General features: G+C 43.9%; 2 long non-coding RNA genes across 2 annotated transcripts; both read right to left on the reverse strand.

Moving 5' to 3' along the window:
• Positions 1–714: 714 nt before the first annotated feature.
• On the reverse strand, positions 715–3,149 carry LOC123497171 (uncharacterized). The gene is made up of 3 exons (XR_006670722.1): positions 2,594–3,149; positions 2,296–2,433; positions 715–1,040 (listed from the first exon to the last, which is right to left on the reverse strand). It is a non-coding gene; the product is annotated as an uncharacterized lncRNA (long non-coding RNA).
• A 1,468-nt stretch (positions 3,150–4,617) lies between these two features.
• LOC109759292 (uncharacterized) lies at positions 4,618–6,605 on the reverse strand. Its single transcript, XR_006670724.2, has 5 exons — positions 6,352–6,605; positions 6,054–6,151; positions 5,205–5,340; positions 4,908–4,993; positions 4,618–4,633 (listed from the first exon to the last, which is right to left on the reverse strand). It is a non-coding gene; the product is annotated as an uncharacterized lncRNA (long non-coding RNA).
• Positions 6,606–8,488: the final 1,883 nt, after the last annotated feature.

Genomic DNA, 8,488 nt, shown 5'->3' on the forward strand with positions numbered 1-8,488 from the left:
AATAGAGTTTAAATCATCCCAAGACATGGATGCAATTATGATTATTTATTTGATATTCCTAGATCATGCGTATGTTTCTTTGTGCGGATGGCACTGCCTACATCTGAGAGTATCTCCTTCGATTATAGAGACTGCTGAGTCACATACTGGCACTGGCGGAGCCTCGTGGAGGTGAAACAGGACCACACCCTCCCTTTCTGAAGTGTGGACATTGCAAAACTCTGCTATCCGTTACTAAACTTTGTTGATCCCCCAAAACTCTGATCACACCCCAAGACAACACAACGGACCTAGAATTGATTAGCTCATGTACTCGCGTCCAGCCCTCGAGTGTGTGTGCAGGCATGGGGAAATAGCCCATTATATTAATTCAATGTGCATATTTGTATACTAACTGAATCCATTGTCAAATTTTCCTGGATTCGACCTTGGACTACCCTGGCTATTTCTAAGCCGTGCTCTCATTTGGCTCCCCTCTTTAATTTCTGACCATACTTTTGCAGCCGTCTAGATAAACCAGAGGGGACGTGACGCATCTCAGCTGACCTGTGCAAGTGCTCGCAGACAGCTGTTGGTGGAGCCAGCGGAGCCTGGAGCTCATCATCAGCCATCGTGACCTGAATAGATCCAAGAAAGTTCTCAGATGCAGGCACATATTTAGGGCTCAGAAGGAATAGAAACCATGTGAGGTGCGTAGGTGAGGCCTGACCTGGTTATTGGAGCTGAGATGCGTGGTGACGAACAAAGCGGCACGATGGAGGGCCGATCCAAGGCAGCGCCGCCGTGCGTAGAAGACGATATATTCACGGGAGCGAAGTGAAATATCGGCGAGAGAGTGTGTGAGTCCTGGTTTGACCTATGTATCAGACCGAAGATGACCGAGATAGCCTTGCCCAGCAGTCTCTTCAAATCAAAGCCCGGTAGTGGAGCGCCGATGGATCTTTTGGCTCCAAAAAGAAAGAAGAGCAAGCAAGGTGCTAATAAGTGGCTTCATTCAACTGCCTTGTCGATCAACTTCACAGGTGGCACTTGACATGAACCTGATGCAAATAATCTGTGAGACGTATATTTCAAGTATTAATAAATTTATCTGTCTCGCTCGGTAAAACCAACTTGCCTTTAGTAAACCTTGTTAACAATCCTGGATCAAGAAACCAACCATAGATAAATCCTGATTGGCCTTGCTCTTCACCTTTCTTAAGCCATATATAGTTGTTTATGAAAATTAAGTAAAAAGTTAACTCTTTGATTGTGATTTTAAGCTAATTCGAAAAAAGCATGCTTTGTCATTAAAAATGAAGAAATGGAAAATCAAATGAATAACAAAGTGAATGACAAAAAGGAATGCACATATGTGCATTAGAATCAAAGTAGCCAAAACTGAAGCACGAAGACACTTTATTTGGGCCCAACAGATCAGTAAACATATAGTGCAGTTCATCTCTGTTTTGTACGGGAATCTAGTACTTATATGAATAAAACAAACAAAAACCGCTACATGGAGTATCCGGAACCAGTACATACATCGACTGTGCGAAAACTATGTTTGGGAAACAAAGGGGCTCAAAATGAAAGCTCAAGCAATCATCACCATTCCCCATAAGAAATCTGCTCGCTCACAGCAATGCAGCTAGAATAAAAAATATATCTACACTAAGAATAGACATGTTACAGAGTTAAAAGTCGCCAATAAGTGAATGTATCTTTTGGAACTAACAATAGAAACAGAACCAAGATACAAAGTTACAGACATGTGAATGAATCTTTCAGCACGACAATGTCAAATAGAGGCCACTTTCCCTGGTTTCATTGCGTATTCACCCAAAACACACATGGACACATGGAGACACACTGGATCCAACTTATCTATTTATTAAAAAAGAAAGCAGAAGGATCATCTGTAAAGAGAAAACACCACATCGCCAGAAATCAAATGCTTAAGCTCGAAAAGGTATTCTTCATCCATTATTTACAACTTATCCTTCCAAGAAGAAACATTTAAGCAAAGTACAGTAGGCACTAAAAAAGTATAGGAGCAGCTATTCTAAAAATATGATCAAGATGTGTTAGAAATAACTCGCATAATATATACCATACAGAAAAATATACACGTACAATAAAATACTTTTAATTGGCTAACAATACAATAAAACAAAGAGGGATAATCATTATGGATAAGAAAGATTAATAAACAAAAATCGATCGGACGGTCAGAGAGAGAGAGAGAGAGAGAGAGAGAGAGAGAGAGAGAGAGAGAGAGAGAGAGAGAGAGAGAGAGAGAAGGGGAAATCTTACCGGCCGAAGGTGCCACGGGAGTGAGTTGAGGAGACACTCAGAAGCGGCGCCGCTAGCCGACAGCACCTCAAAGGCTGAAGCCAACCAACTGGACTCCCGATGCCCACCCGCCAAAACTTGGTCCTTTTGCCCGGGGCACTGTACAATAGAAACACATAAACTTGATCACACAGAACTCAGAGCAAGTTTCTTCGAACATTCGAAGGTTCCACGGGGCTTAAAAATGGTATTAGAAACCAATACGCTCGAGGAAAATGTAGAGAAAAACATGTAGATGATAGAAAGGAAAATAAGGCACCTCTTTGTTCTACAATCCAGAAATGCTCATTTGTGGTTGAGACAATCAACCATCAGTCGTTTTTATTTGACCAACAAATATAAGATATGACAGTTCTGTAGGCAAGCACAAAAAGACCAGATTCTTCAACTTGTCAATTCAGATGCAATGGGAATGTCCTCGTGAGCACATATATAAATCAAAGAGATCTGCATCAAGGACATACACGTGCATTTTACCTCCTTTACAATTTGAACATATAAAGAAGAGAAATAATGAAAATCCGTAGGAAAGGACAACAAAATTAAACGCTAAAAGTAAAAGGTGGAAAACTAAAGAGTGGATCAGCTCACCGGCGGGTCCTAGACACTACGACACATGTTTCCATACTAATGAACAAACACTTCCTAGTATACATCAGGGGTTTGCATATTTTACAATCTGCTCGCATTGCACATACAGTAGCTAGTAGCTACTATACTTAAACTAAAAAATAAACCTATAGTTGTCTGCTCTCTGATTTTAGAGTAGCATGTTCAATTCATGCAAGGGAAACAAACATCAGCTTGGAACTATCAGGAATATTCAGTTCAGACGGTCGTTAGTGGGCAATCGTTGGGAAGATTGGCTCCGTCTAGTTCGGAGACTAATGGATGTCCATCTTTCTCAACAACCCGATGAATTGCGCTGGAAACTGACTAGGTCTGGAGTTTTCACGGTTAAATCAATGTATATTGATGTAATTAATTCGAGCTCCATTCCTACCTCCAAGCATGTTTGGGCTGTCAAAGTTCCTTTGAAAATAAAAGTGTTTATGTGGTTTGTCCATAAACAGGTTATTTTAACCAAGGATAACTTGATTAAGCGTAATTGGACAGGACCTACGAGGTGTAGCTTCTGCGATCAGGACGAGACGATCAAGCATCTCTTTTTTGATTGCCCGCTTGCCAGAGTACTTTGGCGGACGGTTCACATTGCTTTTAATATTACTCCACCGAATTCTGTCACTACGTTATTTGGGACATGGCTCACTGGGATTGAGCCTGAATTAGCGAGACATGTTCGTGTTGGAGTTTGCGCTTTGTTGTGGACTATCTGGACTTGCAGAAATGATTTGGTTTTTAACAGAACATCACGTATTCATTTTTTGCAGGTTATTTTCCGAGCCACGGCCATGATCCGTTCATGGTCGCTACTCACTCCGATGGTGGCCAGGGAGCATTTGGTTACTGGATCTATCCGCTGGGAGATGGTAGCTCGGGATATCTTCAACCGGTTTGGATGGCGGTCATGTAATAGGATAGGCAATTAGTTTACCTATCTATATTTAGCCAGCCGGTTGTGGCGTCTTATCTTGGCTAGTCTGTGTGTCCAGCCTCTTTTGCTCTGTGTGAGCTGTCTTTTTCTTACTTTTCAGTCGGAGACTTTGAAACCTTGTTGGAACCTTTTATTTCGTTAATAAGATGGCCGTATGCATCACTCTGATGCAGAGGCCGGGGAGACCCCCCTTTTCGAAAAAAATGGTTTAATTCATGCAAGCCAAACAAAACATCCGCAACCCTTAGCTGAAGCAACCTGGGCTGGCTACCTGTTCCAAGGATTCGGTGACCGTAGTAGTCAAATTGTGAAGAAATGATGTGTTATATAAACTAGTGTTGTTTCATTGGTCGGCTCTATGGAAATCTCAAAACTTATCTGCAGAATCAAATAAACTAATATCCCCGCGCAATAATAGAAAAGCATATGTTCTATCAGCAGAGATACAAAACAGACACAAATTATCATTCATAACAGAATGGGTTACTACGAAAAATACAGCCTATTCATTATCCACATGTTCAGTATTTGCACCAGGTTAAAATTCCAATTGCACTCCTCTGTAATATTGCTTCCCCACCGGGGCAGTATCTATACTTCCAATGGTTAGTATAGTAGCCAACAAAATTAGAAATGCAATGAGAAGAATCAAAACCTCTTCCATCTTTCCGTACTTTGAATCTCCATGGCACCATGTCTTCTATGCTTCATGCTGCCTCTTCCAAAAGCAGTTCAACCAATTATCTACAGAAAGCAGCAATAATTTTTTCAAACCGTCTAACTGTGAAGCTTGGTAGGTATTTCAAATGCAGCTAGCTAATTTGAGTATGATGACAACCCTTATACCTACACTGGATTGATTAAAAAAAGGAGCTATGAAGATAGATCTACAACAAACAGCAATGGTACACAGATATTCTGACTGGTGTATTTATCTTTTGATTTGGTATTGAAAAATTGAAGGCCCGCAACCAGCAACCAAAAGGATAATTCAGAATTGGAAGTCCGAAATATATACCTGACTTTTACAAAGCCTTTCATCATCTCCGCCTAATCCTGTCATATCTCTTCATTAAATCTCTTAATCTCATTCATGTTGTTTTCCTGCATTAGATAAGCTTATTTCAGAGAAGCCCCAAACAATCCATGTCAAACAAATTGAGAACTTGAAATCAGCCTCATGAAAAATTATAGGTGCTCATTCTGTTTATTGAACCATTTATGTGAACCATTCTAATATTTTTTTGTGTATAAGGAGTCCTGAATTTATGCGAATGGAAGTACACATCGAAGCGATTAAACGCGGTTTGTGTACCTCGTCGAGCAATATGTTGGATGTCTTGAATCCATGTAGACAACTGGCTTCTCAGCTTCGTGCAGGAAGGCAAGCCCCCTTGCAGCACTGAGTGCGATCTTCATTCTGGTGGACCATGGAAGTGACAGCATCACCCCTGCATTAGTAAATCACAAGTACTTGAACAAATCTAGATAATGTGGTGTGTGAATCGTGTGATACCATGTGAATAAAATGGATTTTTCAACCGTGCGAGCAGTAAGAGACAACACCAGGGAAGAGTGAAATATATAAAATGGAAACTACACATCGAGTACATGTCATCCTATAGGACCCACGGAAGGCTCATGAGCTGCAGATCAAAGTACAGAAAGCAACCTGACATCTAAATAAATTCCCAAAAAATAAACCCTTACGTCTAAATACACCTGAACGGACAGACATGGTAAAAGGACAAAGAACGAGTCAACTGCCGAAGCATAATAATAATTACTATAAAAACAAGTAGAAGTTTATACATATTGGATTGAGATTGCTTAGGAAATACTGTACACAGGGCTCAACAAACACGGAAAGGTTTTTGCGTTGTCTAATTAAAGATCCATTCAAATTTGTCTTTTAGAGCGAGCTTGCAAGATAGTAACGCTTGCATCTTCCATGTCCCTGTTCCAAGCAAAGTTGGCAAACAGATGGCGTTTGTTTTCAGATAAAGATCAACTATAAGTGCTAAGGACAACCATATGCATTCCTTTAGTAGTTGTAAACAAAGGTTAAATGCCAATACCTACAGGAACTTATGCCAAGGATCAGAAATCTAAGTTCTGGCGCAGCCCATAGGGCTTGGAGGGCTGTAAAAGTTTTCAACTATACCTGCTATGATGGCGATATTTTAAGCCTCACACAGTCATCATTCTGTTTAAACGGGTGCCCTGGTTCTTATCAGGGGCAGGTCCTAGCGCTGTAATCACCTGCGGCGAGAGCATAATAGCAGGAACATAAGATAAGAAATTCAGGTGATATAGTAAGAATGCTATTACAAAGACTATCAAACCTAACGACCACAAAAAGAGACATCCCCTCAAAACAAGCTTATGCTAGACTGAGATGTCACAAATAAACTTCCAGCAAGAGGATAACATGATATCTGAGTGACTTAGGATGAGATCACCTTGGAAATGACCTTGCCTTGAAGAGAGGTGTGTCAACGGCCAAGCATATGAAACATCTCTAAATTCAATCTTGGTTTCCCCACAATTTTGAGAGGACCAACGAAATTCTGGCAAAGCATTGGCGCATTTTTTTGTTTTGCTTATTTATGCACCATCTCTGTGTATAAAAATCCCAGGCTTCGACTGTATTCATCTCTTCATTAAATCTCTTAAGCTCATTCATGTTGTTTTCCTGCATTAGAGAAGCTTATTTCAGAGAAGCCCCAAACAATCCATGCCTTCTACCTCAATCATCACATCAAATCTCTTTCTCTCGGCTGAGAGGAGAAAACCATCAAACATGTGACAATAAAAATGGATTCGCCATGAAAGAGTAAGGAGAGACTTGGCATCTCTGGTTCATTGCAGCTCAAGATGAGGCAATGATGCGTTGGGGAGGGAGATGGAACTGTTGCTGCTCAGCACCCTTGCCAGCAGAAGGGGGAGACGAGGGAGCGGAGACAGGTGAGGACCCTGCTGCCGTGACATCACCTCTTCTTGTGGATGGTTGCGGCCAAGTGGACGACGAACGGCGGAGCAGTGGCGCGAGCGCTCCTCATATCGATGGCAGCCAACTGGATCTCAGCCGCCGCGGCTGGATCTTGTCGTCCCGAGTGGCACGGCTGGGTAGAAGAGGTGAAGGGGGCGTGGTTGCAGCCCCACCTCATCTGGTGCGACGGCGACCCGCACTCATGTGGTGTTGGGGAGGAGCAGAAGATGATGCGGCGGCGGCGACTCAGTCCCCGCCGTTGACAGCTTGAGGTCCCTTGCGACATAGAGCGTCCTGGCCCCGCGGCTATCGGGCAGCCCAGTACCCGACCACCGCGAGCGCCAGCGCCGGCGCCGTCATCTCCGCGGGCTTGGAAGGGAAGGGGGCGGTGGCGGCTGCGGAGAAACGACGCGAGCGGCGGCCTGCACACTCCTCCCGGTGATGGCGAGGGGAGAGCAGCGGTGGTGGCAAGCTCGGCGAAGGGCGAGACCTCGTCGTCGGCTGCGGGGATTGGAGGAGAGGGGCGCGATGGGGAGTGGAGGAGAGAAGCCCGACGGGGAGTGGTGGCTAGGGTTTCAACCAATCGGGGAAGTGAGGACCCGGAAGGAGAGGAAGCACCCACCCACCCATCGACACGCACAAACCCACAATGTGAAATACCCAAAATACCCTCGGTGGGGTGCTGGAATTACGCGCGGTGGCAGCAGATATTTACCGCGAGACGGTAACTATTCATTGCTACAGGCGCGCGGGGTCGATCCGACGGCCAGAATCATTCACCGCATCGATCTAACGGACAGAAACGCATCAGGAAAACGGATCGGACGGCCAGAATCCGCTGAGCTCTGAGGAGGTGCGGGAGCTCCCTAGATACTTATTCTTGGATAGATAAAAGGTACATATGGTGCATTTTTGGAACAATGCAGGTAGCAATACTTTCTAAGCAATGTTCTGGTGGTGTCCAACATCACTACTAAACTGCATTATTGTAGGCATTTTTTGCATCCTGAGAACATTACGGTAGTTAATTAACCCACGCAATATTACGTAGGCAAATGTTTCGTTCGTAATCCGTACTTTCTCCGGTCCCCCAAAACACGTCTTATAAGGCACAAAAAGTTTAGGTAAATGTTTTGTTGAAATCAACATATACCGTCCATTTTACCAAAATCGTTAAGCTGACAGTTATTATATCTGTTGGGCTGATATAACAATTTTGTTAGAGTTACTCTAGATCGCCAGTACCAATATATTGCATAGCTCAAGCATGAAGAAAAATCATTTGTTGTATAATTTAGATGGACCACGGATGGGGGACTGGTTGCATACAATTGCGAGTACTAGTGGGGTTGCTGCTCCGCCATGCGGGCAGCGGTGGGTGCTTGTGTCCGCCCCGGCGGCCCAAACGTGCACGCCGGAGTCAGAGGCGTGTGCTGCCCGCCATGAGAGGCAGCGGGCAAGGGAGAGGGACGCGGCGGAGAACTCTGTTTGTCGCCGCCGTGGGTTACTGACATAGCCCAATGAGCACGAGCGGCTCCTCGCGTGGGTCTACTGCTGGTCGCTTACGACGACGGAGACAGACGCTCGGCTGCTCTGCCGGAAGAATG

Source organism: Aegilops tauschii, chromosome 2, assembly GCF_002575655.3.
Source record: "Aegilops tauschii subsp. strangulata cultivar AL8/78 chromosome 2, Aet v6.0, whole genome shotgun sequence".
NCBI classification, from domain to species: domain Eukaryota; kingdom Viridiplantae; phylum Streptophyta; class Magnoliopsida; order Poales; family Poaceae; genus Aegilops; species Aegilops tauschii.